General features: G+C 38.2%; 1 pseudogene; it reads left to right on the top strand.

Annotated features, from left to right (window-relative positions):
- The first annotated feature begins 6,423 nt into the window (after positions 1 to 6,423).
- Positions 6,424 to 8,371, top strand: LOC131680248 (F-box/WD repeat-containing protein 7-like; annotated as a pseudogene).
- The last annotated feature ends 3,744 nt before the right edge of the window (positions 8,372 to 12,115 follow it).

Genomic DNA, 12,115 nt, shown 5'->3' with positions numbered 1-12,115 from the left:
CACGAATGGTAATTTTCCCGTTTTTCGTGAACTTTTTAATTTTACCAATTTCCAAAAGTCTACTTTTATTGGGGAGATATTAAATTATTACCAATATTTAAGTTAGGTGTTTCTGAATCGGTTGGTGTATGAATGATTAAAATCTATCTAGTAATATCGGAGTTATAAGCGTGCAAACCTTACATAGTTTCGTTACATGGGAGATAGTTTAGATTTTAGAATGACACCTAGCCCCAGATAGTGGAGTAAGACATTTTTAATGTCAAAAAATACTGAAACCTCAATAATATTTTTCTTTCAATAGCGTCTTCACAAAACTTTTGGAGCTTAAAGAGACGAATATTATTTAAAAAGACAGATTTGAGATAGCTCACTTAGTTAAACAAATATAAGCATTTTTAGCACAACCATTTCAAATGTTGATATCACAAAATGGAGCAAGTAAAATTGATTTCTTCTTTTGCATTCGAAAGACCACAATTGATAGAATATTTTAAGAAAAAATCTCAGGTCATTTTTGTTTATCTCATTTTATTTTAGTTTGAATACTGAGAATATTACTACTATTTGTAGCATTAAAAGTAAAACGGTCAGTGCAACGAAGCAACCATTTTTAAAATAATATCGTCGCTGTTGTGCTACTTATGACAATCGCCATTTTGGGGTAAACTAAGTTAGATATTCCACATTACTGGTCTAAAAAAGCTCTACAAAGTGACGTTTACAGAATTTTGATATTCTGCTTGGTTACAGAGATATAGCGAGAAACGTGCTGAGAAATTTTTAATTTTTGAAGTAGAATACTTCTAACGTTTCAATATAGGGGCCCGCTTAAAAATATCGGCTGTGGCAGTCGCGTCAGATTTTGAACGTTAATAACTTTCATCATACTTAATAGAATCATTTGATGTTTAAGGCAATTTTATCAAAAATATGTTCCGCAATGTAGTATTAAAATTTGGAGTATGTATAACATGCATTAATACCGAAAATACTATGTTTTAAAAAATCTTTCAAAAACTGCCGAAAATGGTTAAAATTTTCAGCTCATCTCGGCGAGAGCCGTCAATATGGTGCACCAACCGAACACTTAAATGATGAAAAGTTTTAAATGTAGGTCCGCTACAGATTTGTTTCTATCAACATTCGTATTTGGTTGCTTGATGCGAACGGATGGCTGTACAATACCGAGAAATATTTGTGAGCTGTACATGACTGGTGGATGAATCAGTTTGTGTTGAAACGTGCTACTAGCAGAAGCCATCATTTTATTTTCTGATGGATGTAAGATAGCATACACACACGAAAAAAAAAACCGATTTCAAATAATCTGACTGAAGCTCGTTCCTGATTGGTTACCGCTAATTTCATGAACCAAGCCGCAAATCTGGTCAGAAAGAATTTCAGTCGGTTTCAGCAAGTCCACTTGTCAGATAATTGACGTTGGAAAACAAATCGGCAACTTCAGTTACCAAACACTCCGAAACGATCGAAGCATTTTTCCGTCAATGTCACTTTTCTGATTCAAATCAGTTTATTTGGTTTATCGCACATTTTTCGGATATTATTACAGAAAATAACTAACCCGATAAAAGGGAAGTTATTTTCCAAGGCACGAAATGGAAATTTCATTTGTAATTCTTCTGAGAACGATTTTGTGGTCCTAATGAGGACCGTTTGTTGTGATTATATCGTTGTTTCCTTACAAAAAGATGGGAAAATAATGTCAACGACATTACCGAAATGAAGTAGCATACATTTTAAGCTATTAATACGAATGCTGGAATTTTTTACTAATTTCAGAAAGGTTTTATTAAAATAAGTTATTTCGGTGTTTCTAATGAAAATAGCGAAATAACGGTACAAGTATATCCGATTCTCTGCTGTTGCCAAATGAATTGTTTCACTCTCATTAAATGCTCTTTTCAGGGTTACCATATGAGGATAAATATGTTCGAATATTTTAGGTTTCGATGTACGTGTACCATATTTCGGTACTTCCATTAGAAATAACGAAATAGCTGGTTTTAATACAATCTATCAGAAGATAGTCAAAATTGTAGCATTCGTATTAACAAACTAAAGTGTTCTACTTCACTTCGGTTATGTCTCTGACATTACCCATCCATCTTTTTGCTTCAAATGATTGTGTCTATGGATTGGCTCAAATTATCTTGATGTATAAGATGTTTGTATATGTAAAACTATCTGAGAAACACAATGGCAAAATCATTTTTAAAACAAAAATTCACGAATTGTGAGAAAAACGCAATTTAAGTTTTAAACTGGAAATATAGCGTATTTGGCAACACTGTATCCAAAACTAACTATTTTTCTAGATTCCCTGACTCATTTCCTTCAAAATGCATTTTACTTATTGTTTAAAGACCAAATGAAGCCAAAGATATGAATAAAAGTTAATAAATGATGATTTTTTTCCTATGAAAAATTTTCCATGCACGATTATGACACGCCATACAAATTTTGTCATCAATACCTATGACACGTGTGAGTGCGACTTTTGTTTACATTTATAGTAAAAACTCGCAACATAGTTAACTGATCTACGTAATACAGTATGTTTCGATTATATCACGGCCGGTCTGTATTTTAGCGTGATATATTTGAAGCGTGATATATTGAAAACAAAACAAAAAATTACATTCAAGCATTAACCCATGTATTTCTATAAACAAATATTAATAAAAAGTTAGTCATAAAGAATAAATCATAGTAGGGTAATGAGCTTATTTTTGCCATGCTTTTATTATCACACTACCCATTTGAAGCCGTTGGTTAGAGCAGCGTCTGCCATCTTTGTGTAACGCATTGGTTCAAACGGTATGGCATCAGCGGATAATTTTCCCCACACAGCTTCACTTTACGTATCCCGTACCGTTTCATAAATTGTTGAACCACACAAAACTAAACTTGAAGGAATCTGACATGTTAAGGTATTAAAATCAATGTGTATTTGAAAATACTACGATTCAGATCTCGTTATTTCAACATCCATAGAAATAGTCCCATCTCCAATTGTTGATGTTGTCCTTTCAAAAGAAAAGTATTAACATTAATTCCAGAGAAAATACATATCTCGGTATACCTACCATATATTGCGTAATTTGCTTTTCTCATTATTTTTGATAGATTTTCTTGTGGATAACTAACAAAATAAAAAAGTGGTCGATTTGTTTACCCGCTACAGCAGACGACCCCTTAAGGACACGGCAAATTAGGGCGAAAGATATTTCGGCAATCCTAGTCATTGCAACAAAGTTTTTGGTAAAACTGGTGTGTCTAGTCCGTTTTTTAAAAAGCGTGATATAATCGAGGCAAAACCGTGATATAATCGAGGGTGATATAAACGAGTATTGATTTACATCATACTACGCATGGTGATATAATCGAAACATTACTGTATATAAGAGATTAATACAGAATAGATAGAAGCATCAATTGTCTTCTTTGAATTGTTTATACCATTTATAAGTTTCAAGATATTCAATCTCAAACTTTGAAAATCGTTTTTCTCGAAATGTGCAAAATGGCGCTTGTCATAAGATAGCACAACAGCGACGAGATCAGATAGATAAACAACATCCCTCATGATACTGTACCTTGATGTGGTCCGGGGGCATTTCCACTAAAGCAGTATTACAGTGATGATATCACAGAAACTTGGGATACGATTATTTTCTTTTTAGTTAAGCTACATTGTGATCAATTTTAGTACTTAGCATGGCGACCTTTATCATCCACTGCCATGGTCAAATAATATGCAATGTGGGGTTTAGGGCCCAATTCTCTCAGGAGGCACTCTTCTTTTATTGCTATATTTTAAATTAGATGCATGCTAACACTCACTAACACAAATTGCTTATTCTCTCATATACACTCATAATTTCATTCCAAAAGTACAAACGTGGCCTTCGCGATAACACAAACCTGGTCACAAACGCAAACGCCCGCGATGTCACCAAAATTCAAACACCCTGGTAATTAAGTGACCGTTCGCACCTAAAAATTTACTAACGCGGTCTCAAGCATCAACCCACCGCTCGCACAATCATGAATCGGTAACGTCCGCAAGTCTCTACCATTGATCCTAGGAGCCCAAACTCATGCTTTCAGTTGGACCAAGACGTGCACGCGCGATCATTGAAGAACATGCGAATGGCCACACGTTTATAAAGATAATGTGTCCACGCGATGTTACAATTCTCGGTCCTAGTAGCATAAGTCCAATGCCTTCAGGTGGACCAATCAGAAAGTTGATGCTCATATCTACCAAACTACACGTTCCATGGCGACATAAAAATCGAGCTTATACTCACGAAGTCACATACACACGACAAACAAACATACAAATGCTTGAGCCCTTCGTGATCATCCACGCAACCTACACCCGCACTCTCGCAGACATGATAACATCCCCGTGATAATATGAACGTCTCAACACTTATAAACATTCAAACGCGATCTCAAGCGTGAACCTACAGTCCCCCGCACTCGCGCGATCATGTATTGGTCACACCAGGAAGTCTCTATCCTCGATTCCAGAAGTCTAGGTCCATGCCTTCAATTGAATCAACTAAACAGAAAGCTCTCATATCCACGGGTCAACACGTTCCATGTCGACATGACCAGGAACAATAGTGATATGGAGTAACTTACTCCCTGTCAGAATGTGATCCGTACACCGAAAACTAAATATCAGAATGACGGTCCGCGTGGCCATCCAAGAGCACACGCAAATATGTGAATGGTCACAGAGTTACAAAAGCGAATTTATTCACGCGTATTTTTTTGCTAAAAATGCTCATAACTTTTGAACTAAGTGAGCTATCTCAAATCTGTCTATATAAACAATATTCGTTTCTTTAAGCTCTAAAAGTTTTGTGAAGACGCTATTGAAGAGAAAAAATATTTAAAAAGTTATAATGAAAAAAACAATGTTTTAGGGTTACCGTATCACACATTATAATGGCTGTAAAATTAAAACCATTAAAGTTAGAAATATGACGTCCTCCGCAAAGTTGCTTGAAAAAGGTTGTACTACAATTTTGCGGAACACTTGATTGTTTTATCTCTTCTTGTTTCGAAAATAATTTCTGGACCACCCTAATCTCACCCATCTCAAAAGATGCCTGAATTGACACAGATTATTTGTTCCGAAGACATGAAATTTTTAGAACCAGTAGTTTAGTCACAAATGTTTTCGTCATCCTAAATTCTGGATTCGGACCACTGTACATTGGAAAAATCTTTACGAAAATCAATCAGCAATACTACCAATGCCCCCAAATACATTGATTACTTTTCATGATGATTTTTCCATATTTGGATATTTGGAAAGTATCAACCGCAGCAACTGAAAAACTCAGACATTGAAATGTACCTTTTTACAAAGAAGAAGCTCAAAGCTTGCTCTGCCTACAGCAGTCAAAGGCGCAAACATAGCTCATCGCCGCTGAAGTTTATTGTAAGTTGACAGTATTATATCGAGAAGCAAACCAATGCTCATGCATATACCAAAAATAAACGATCACACTAAACTGTTCCTGGAGAATGCATAAATAAAATAAAATACTATTTGCCAGGTACCTCTTCTACGAACCGGTCATAATATTGGACCTAAACATAACACATCGATTGGCTGACGAATTGATGGATATCTCCGCCATGCTACATTTCTAAGGAAAATCATCCAAACGCTCAGCATTACGAAGCTGCTGATCATGTTCTACATAAATCCGCTAGATTTCAAAACACCGAATCTTTCAATACCATGATGGCGTTTCCGAGGTGCGTTTCAGCATATGTTGAACATGAGCTGGAGCCGACTTGTCACGACCACGCAGGACCCGAATAACAAAAAGCAATGCGGAAATCGACATTACTCTCCTGACCGACTTGGCTTACTAAATTTGCTTTCGACTGGATATTCCACGTGCCATCCTACTATCGTTGTACTTCATTCTACGACAACCAGGCGAGAAAAATCTAGGCCAATACAACTTGATGCTATAGGTAAACAGCTAATGTATAATGTATTAAAATTTAATCACGTATGTCGTTTTTTCAGGTGTTGAGCGGGGTCATCACATTTGGTAGTTTATTCGTTTTCTTGGCACTTGTGAAGGACTTTCTTGGGAAAAACTGTTTAAACCTGATCTACACAGTAGTCCACGCTGGATACTAATCAAGACACATTAACCTGCCCAGAAGATGCTCTCATCCGGTCATCGTGCTACTGCAAAATTACAGTTACAAACTCGTCCGAGGTAGATGAGTCCTATTGCTTCACGTATGGCTTTCCTGTGTACTAGTTTAAATTTCGGTACGTACGAAATTGGACGATACCATTTTATCGTAAATTAATATGATTACGTATTAATTTCACAGAAGTACCTTATGTTTATGTCACTAGAGCTGGCTGCTGCTGTAGTAGAGCACGAGTGCGATGAAGAAAACTAAGCCGATTGCGAGGAAGGATACGATGAGGAAACTTGCACATGCCGAGATTACACTGATGATGAAGGACATGGTGGCACCGGTCTCAGCGGTCTTGCAAGCATCGAGGATGAACTGCCTTCACGAGACGTTAATTTGTCCAGCTATATTCACATGGATGCTGCGGAAAATATTCTCGCTCATGATCCCGACTCCAGAAGTACCCATCGGAAGCGCAAGTTTCCTGAGAATCGGATGTTGTTCAGAAGCGGCACCGGTCGTACTATGGGATCCGAAACCGTAGGGAATAACTGTGACAACGCAAGCTCAAAGTCCCTCCACTTTTGTAGTATGAAACGGTTAGCTTTAGATTCGCCGAGAACTTTTCTCAGTCCGTCTAATCTTACTTCAACGCCAACATCCTCAACGATGAGAGAGCGAAAGACTTCCCGAAGTATAATCCTCCTCCCGAGGTAAACGATTGGTTGCAACACTTCCAGCGATGGACTCCAAACATTACGGCCCGACCCAGGTGCGGCACATGATGACGGTTATCGAACCCCAATTCCCGCGAGATTTTATTTTACTTCCTCTGAAAGAGCTCGCACTTCAAGTGCTGTCCTACCTGGAACCAAGAGAAGGAAAATAGCAAGAAAGCTGCCGTCGTGATGGAAGCGATGGGAGGTGACCGTCCGAAACGGGGCCGTGCCGGCAATATGCCTCCCATTTCGTCCCAATGGAAAGTGGCGTACATGCGACAACACATCATCGAGATGAATTGGCGCTCGAGACCGATTCGTACGGCACGGCTAAAGTACTAAAAGGTTTCGATGACCACGTTATCACGTGCCTTCAGTTCTGCGGCAACCGAATTGTATCCGGTTCCGACGACAAAACGTTCAAAGTGTGGTTTGCCATCACCGGAAAGTGCCTTCGAACATTGGTTAACCACACAGGTGGAGTCTGGTCGTCACAAATGGCCGGAAACATAATCATCTTCGGCAGTACTGACCGCACGTTGAAGGTATGGAACGCTGAAACTGGCTAACTGTTACATACACTATATGGCCACACTTCGACTGCTCGTTGTATGCATTTACACGGAAATAAAGTCATCAGTGGCTCTCGCGATGCGACTCTACGAGTCTGGGACGTTACCGAGGGCACTTGCCTACATGTGCTGGTTGGTCATTTGGCTGCTGTTCGCTATGTTCAGTACGATGGTAGGCTAGTAGTTGCGGTACTGCATGGTTAAGGTGTGGAATCCTGAACGACAAGAGTATCTCCATACGCTCCAGGGCCACACTAATCGGGTGTACTCGCTAGTTTGATGGTATTCACGTCATATTTGGCTCGCTTTACACGTCGGTTCGCGTGTGGAACGCGGAAACGGAGAGTTGCAATCATGATCTGATGGGTCACCAGAGTTTAACATCCGGAATGGAGCTCCGGCAAAATATTCTGGAATAAGAGAATGCTGACTCGACCGTCAAGGTTTTGGACATCATCACTGGCTAGTGCTTGCAAATGCTATCTGGCTCCAACAAGCATCAATCAGCTGTCACCTGTTTACAGTTCAATTCCCGCTTCGGAATCACCAGATCCGACGACGGTACCGTCAAGTTGTGGGACGTTAAAACTGGAGAGTCCAATCGTAACCTGGTTGCACTAGAATCGGGCGGTGTGTGACGAATCAGAGCCAATGACACGAAACAAATTTGTGCCGTAGGGTCACACAACGGTGCGGAAGAAATAAGTTTAGATACGTATACCTAAAAAAATCGGACGCTGATAAAAATTTTGAAGCAAAAAATATTGCTGTTTTTGTTTTGATTTGAAAAAAAAAAAGAAAATCCAAACGAATGAAATAAGAAGACCAAAATAAGGAGCACGACGATCGCCCGATTTTCTATAGCTCGACATCGGACTCACGTCGGTCCGATTACGTCGATGCGTTTGACATATTCGAAGGTTGATGCGGTTTATGCAAATGGTGTAGAACTGCAGGATATAAACCCGATATCCTGCTCTGATCGGCCCGTTATCGGGCTTAGTCGGCCCGATCATCGGCCTGATAATCGGGCCGATTGAGCTCTACAAAATTTACTGGGTTAGGCTAAATAGTCAGTTACTCGGTTAGACTTCGAAAAGAGACATTTCGACATAGATCTTTCATTAGGGCTTAAATCGCAAATGTAAACAAACTGCGTTTTCGCTATTATGACATTATGCGACAAAAATACTACAAGATTGAGGTGAAAACTAGTTAAAATGGTTTTTAGTTCGATTTATAATTAAAGAAAACAAAACGGCGAAACATGCATTTTCTTCGAGATTTCGACTTAGGCCCTTCTTCTCATATGGAATATAAAGGCTAAACTTACATTTTTTGACAGAACCGGGCGTACGGTTATTATTCACAAAATTATTCTTTAAACGGCGGTTCTATTATATAAATGATAAGCAATATCTACTAGGATCATGTCTACTCGATAGTTGTTGCACATAAACATTCGAATATTTCGATATTTTCATGAAATTCGAAGAAAAGATGCACGCGCCCTATCATTTACATTGGGTTTCTATGCGCCCATTTGCTGAGCCCTATAAAAAAGTATACTGTCAAGCTCGCCCATTTACCCAGCCCTACCCAGCAAGACAGAGTCAGTTTAGCCCTTTTACCGCGCCCTTCTGAAAATTATGTACACCGTTTAGCCCTGCCAGAGTTTTTATTTCGCTGCCTGCTATCTGGGGGGAATCCTGCCAGGCACGTCCGAGCGGGAGGCAGCGAAATAAAAACTCTGGCAGAATTTCTGGGGGTCTGGCTGGCAGAGCGCTGCCCAGCCGGCCGGCTCAAATGCAACAACCGTTTCTGGCAGAATTTTTCGCCTTACGGTTATTAACGGTTTTTTCTGCCGGATTTCTGCCAGGCTCGCACCGGCAGGACCGGTTTTGTACCGCTTCAGGTTTTGCTTGTATTTTTTCTTAATTTTTTTTAATTTTATGAAAATTTATAATAAAAACATGTCTGGAGACATGAAATTCATATTACTTACCTGATTTGAAACCAAAATCTTTGTTTTTTCCTATTTTTTCATCTGTCAAAACCATCCTTCTTGGAAAAATATCAATATGGCGAAAATGAAACAACGATAAACAAAACAGAACCGGTGAGGCGAATCTGCCTGCCATAACTGGAAGGAGTATAGCTGAATTCTGGCAGCGCCATTTTGATAATTTTGACAGCTGCCGGAATCCTGACGGATTTTTGCTGGCTGCCCGTTTTTCTTCCAAGCGGGGACAAGACAACAACACGGTAAAAAAACTTTACCCATTTTATGTATTCAAATTGCCTACTTTCGGAAGTTATTCGAGCTGTCAAAAAATGGGTATTTTTTTGTTTCTAACAATCAAAGAGAATATAGGGAAAGAGACGAATAGTGTGAAGCCAAAAATACCTTATTAAGCAGACCTATCGTGCAATGTTAATAAACATTACTCATGCCTGAGTTGGAGGAGATAAGTATTGTACATCTATTAAAAAAGAAATTTCAATTTTCGTCAGAATTTGGTTCAATCGTGATTGTGAGGTGCATTCTAGAGTATATGTATGAGTAAAAACAAGCTTTAGAATTATTTCATCTCTTTGTTTCGAAATGCGCATCGTTTGATAAACAAATCCAACGATCGACATACGGTTTGTTTTCAAAATATAATAGGGTTACTGCTCCCTAATTCATCTTAGCTCCTCTATTCATCCCAGCTATTTGAACACATTAGTTAGAGCAGTATCTGCTATCCCTATTCAACGTATTAGCTCATATGGTAGGATGAATAAGGGTACGTTGTACTTGACTTTTCGCTTCGCTTGAACACGAGCATTTTAAATTTTCCAGGCAACTTTTTTAACTGTACTGCTTCTTAGGAACGAAGCAAAGATGATGATACCTAGTTTTAAGCACAAACCAGTCACTCTAAGCCGAGTTATCAACGAAATAGTGACATCCTGACTAATGAGATGAATAAGGGATCGTCTACCCTAGGAGTCATTTAAAGTGCTGCCTGTGGAAGCGGTTGCCAAAATTCTAGTGTTGAAATCATCATTAAGGGAGTGTTGCCGTTTTGATTGATTTTCACTCTTCGTCTCTTTCCCTATTCTCTTTGCTAACAATGAGTACTTTTTATCCATTTCACAACTACTCGATGAGGTAATGTTAATGGGTATATTGATCTTGATAATGGGTGAAAAATCCTTAAGCATTATTTCAAGCAAACTAAGGATCGTAGTGGAACCTGCAAATTATAGCCCTGCATCGGAGTCCGTGGCGGAAACGGAACATTTCGGCAATGCTCCGAAAACAACGTCTGTTTAGACTGAGAATGTTGAAAATATGCGCCAGTTCGGCATTTTTAGAGCAGCCAAAAGATCCAGCCATCAAAAATATATCCAGTTGGCGGTTTTATTTTGTTAAGTAGTTTTAGAATAGGATTTCTATATCTAGATTCCTATACCTTTATGAGGAAGCAATAATGTGAAATGAATGTTATTTTATGTTTTTTAATTCAGAAATAATTCAATTGACTGTATTTTTCATTCTGGCGCGAATTTCATGAATGGGTATTTTTTACGCATTTTGTTGTAACAGTTCTGCGAAAAATAATGGCTAAAACATACCCAGGTTGACGTACAAGGTCTGTACTCATTTTTGGGTACAAACGCTTTACCCATTTCATGGGTTATTCCACTTTTATTGAAAATGAGTAGTGTTATACGCATTAATGGGTACTTGATTTTATCAGTGTACTGTAGTATTTTTTTCTCCTGTTTGCTCCGGAGTGACTTCCATGTACTGGAACAAACCTAATATTTTCAATTGTATCTTAACAGATTTGTATATACTTCAGATTGAATTACCTTAAACTATTTCAGATGCGATTAACAAGCTACTCCTCTGAACATTCGCTCATGTTCCGCGAGTTTAATCAGTTTGAAATTTCTTTTTCAAAGAGAAAATGTTTGAAGTTAATTACAAATGACAACATTGATATTTCTAAAGAGGTTGCGTTTAATCGAAAGATGATCAAACTGTTATATGCGAAATTATGCAATGAAATATATAATGCCACAAGGAGTAGCTTTGCTGTGAAGCCCAGCTCAAACATAAGACTGCACATGCAAGTGCGAAAGGAATATTTTAACGATATTAATATATCTTTGAGAGAATTTGGGACGAATAAACCTGAAAAAAGAAATGTAGATCTGTTAATCGATGAATGTTATTTAAATAATAATGATGAATTTAACAGTATAGTGGTTGCTAATAATCGTGCAAATATATTAAATGTTTCAAACCATTTTGAAATGCTAAGCTCGAACGAATCTTTAGTATTTTTGGATGCAATTGATGCTGATAGCGATGCTAAAGGTTTGCAAGGAAATGACGATTGCATGGAAACGTTCACAGAGTCTAGCAACAGCAAACTCTCTTTGGAGAGCATTACTTCGACATACTGTGAATCGTCGCAACATGATCAGTTAAGTGATTCAATATCGAACCGTCAAAGGTATGATTTTAGTGGCATCAAAAGTTGTTTTTTATTTTTGCATGGTATTGCTAACTTCATATTCGGCTACAATGCTTATTATTGATCAAAAATG

The sequence above is a fragment of the Topomyia yanbarensis genome, chromosome 2 (genome assembly GCF_030247195.1).
Source record: "Topomyia yanbarensis strain Yona2022 chromosome 2, ASM3024719v1, whole genome shotgun sequence".
Classification (NCBI taxonomy): domain Eukaryota; kingdom Metazoa; phylum Arthropoda; class Insecta; order Diptera; family Culicidae; genus Topomyia; species Topomyia yanbarensis.
The sequence above is the reverse complement of the archived record's forward strand: the minus strand, read 5'-3'. Positions and strand labels throughout refer to the sequence as shown.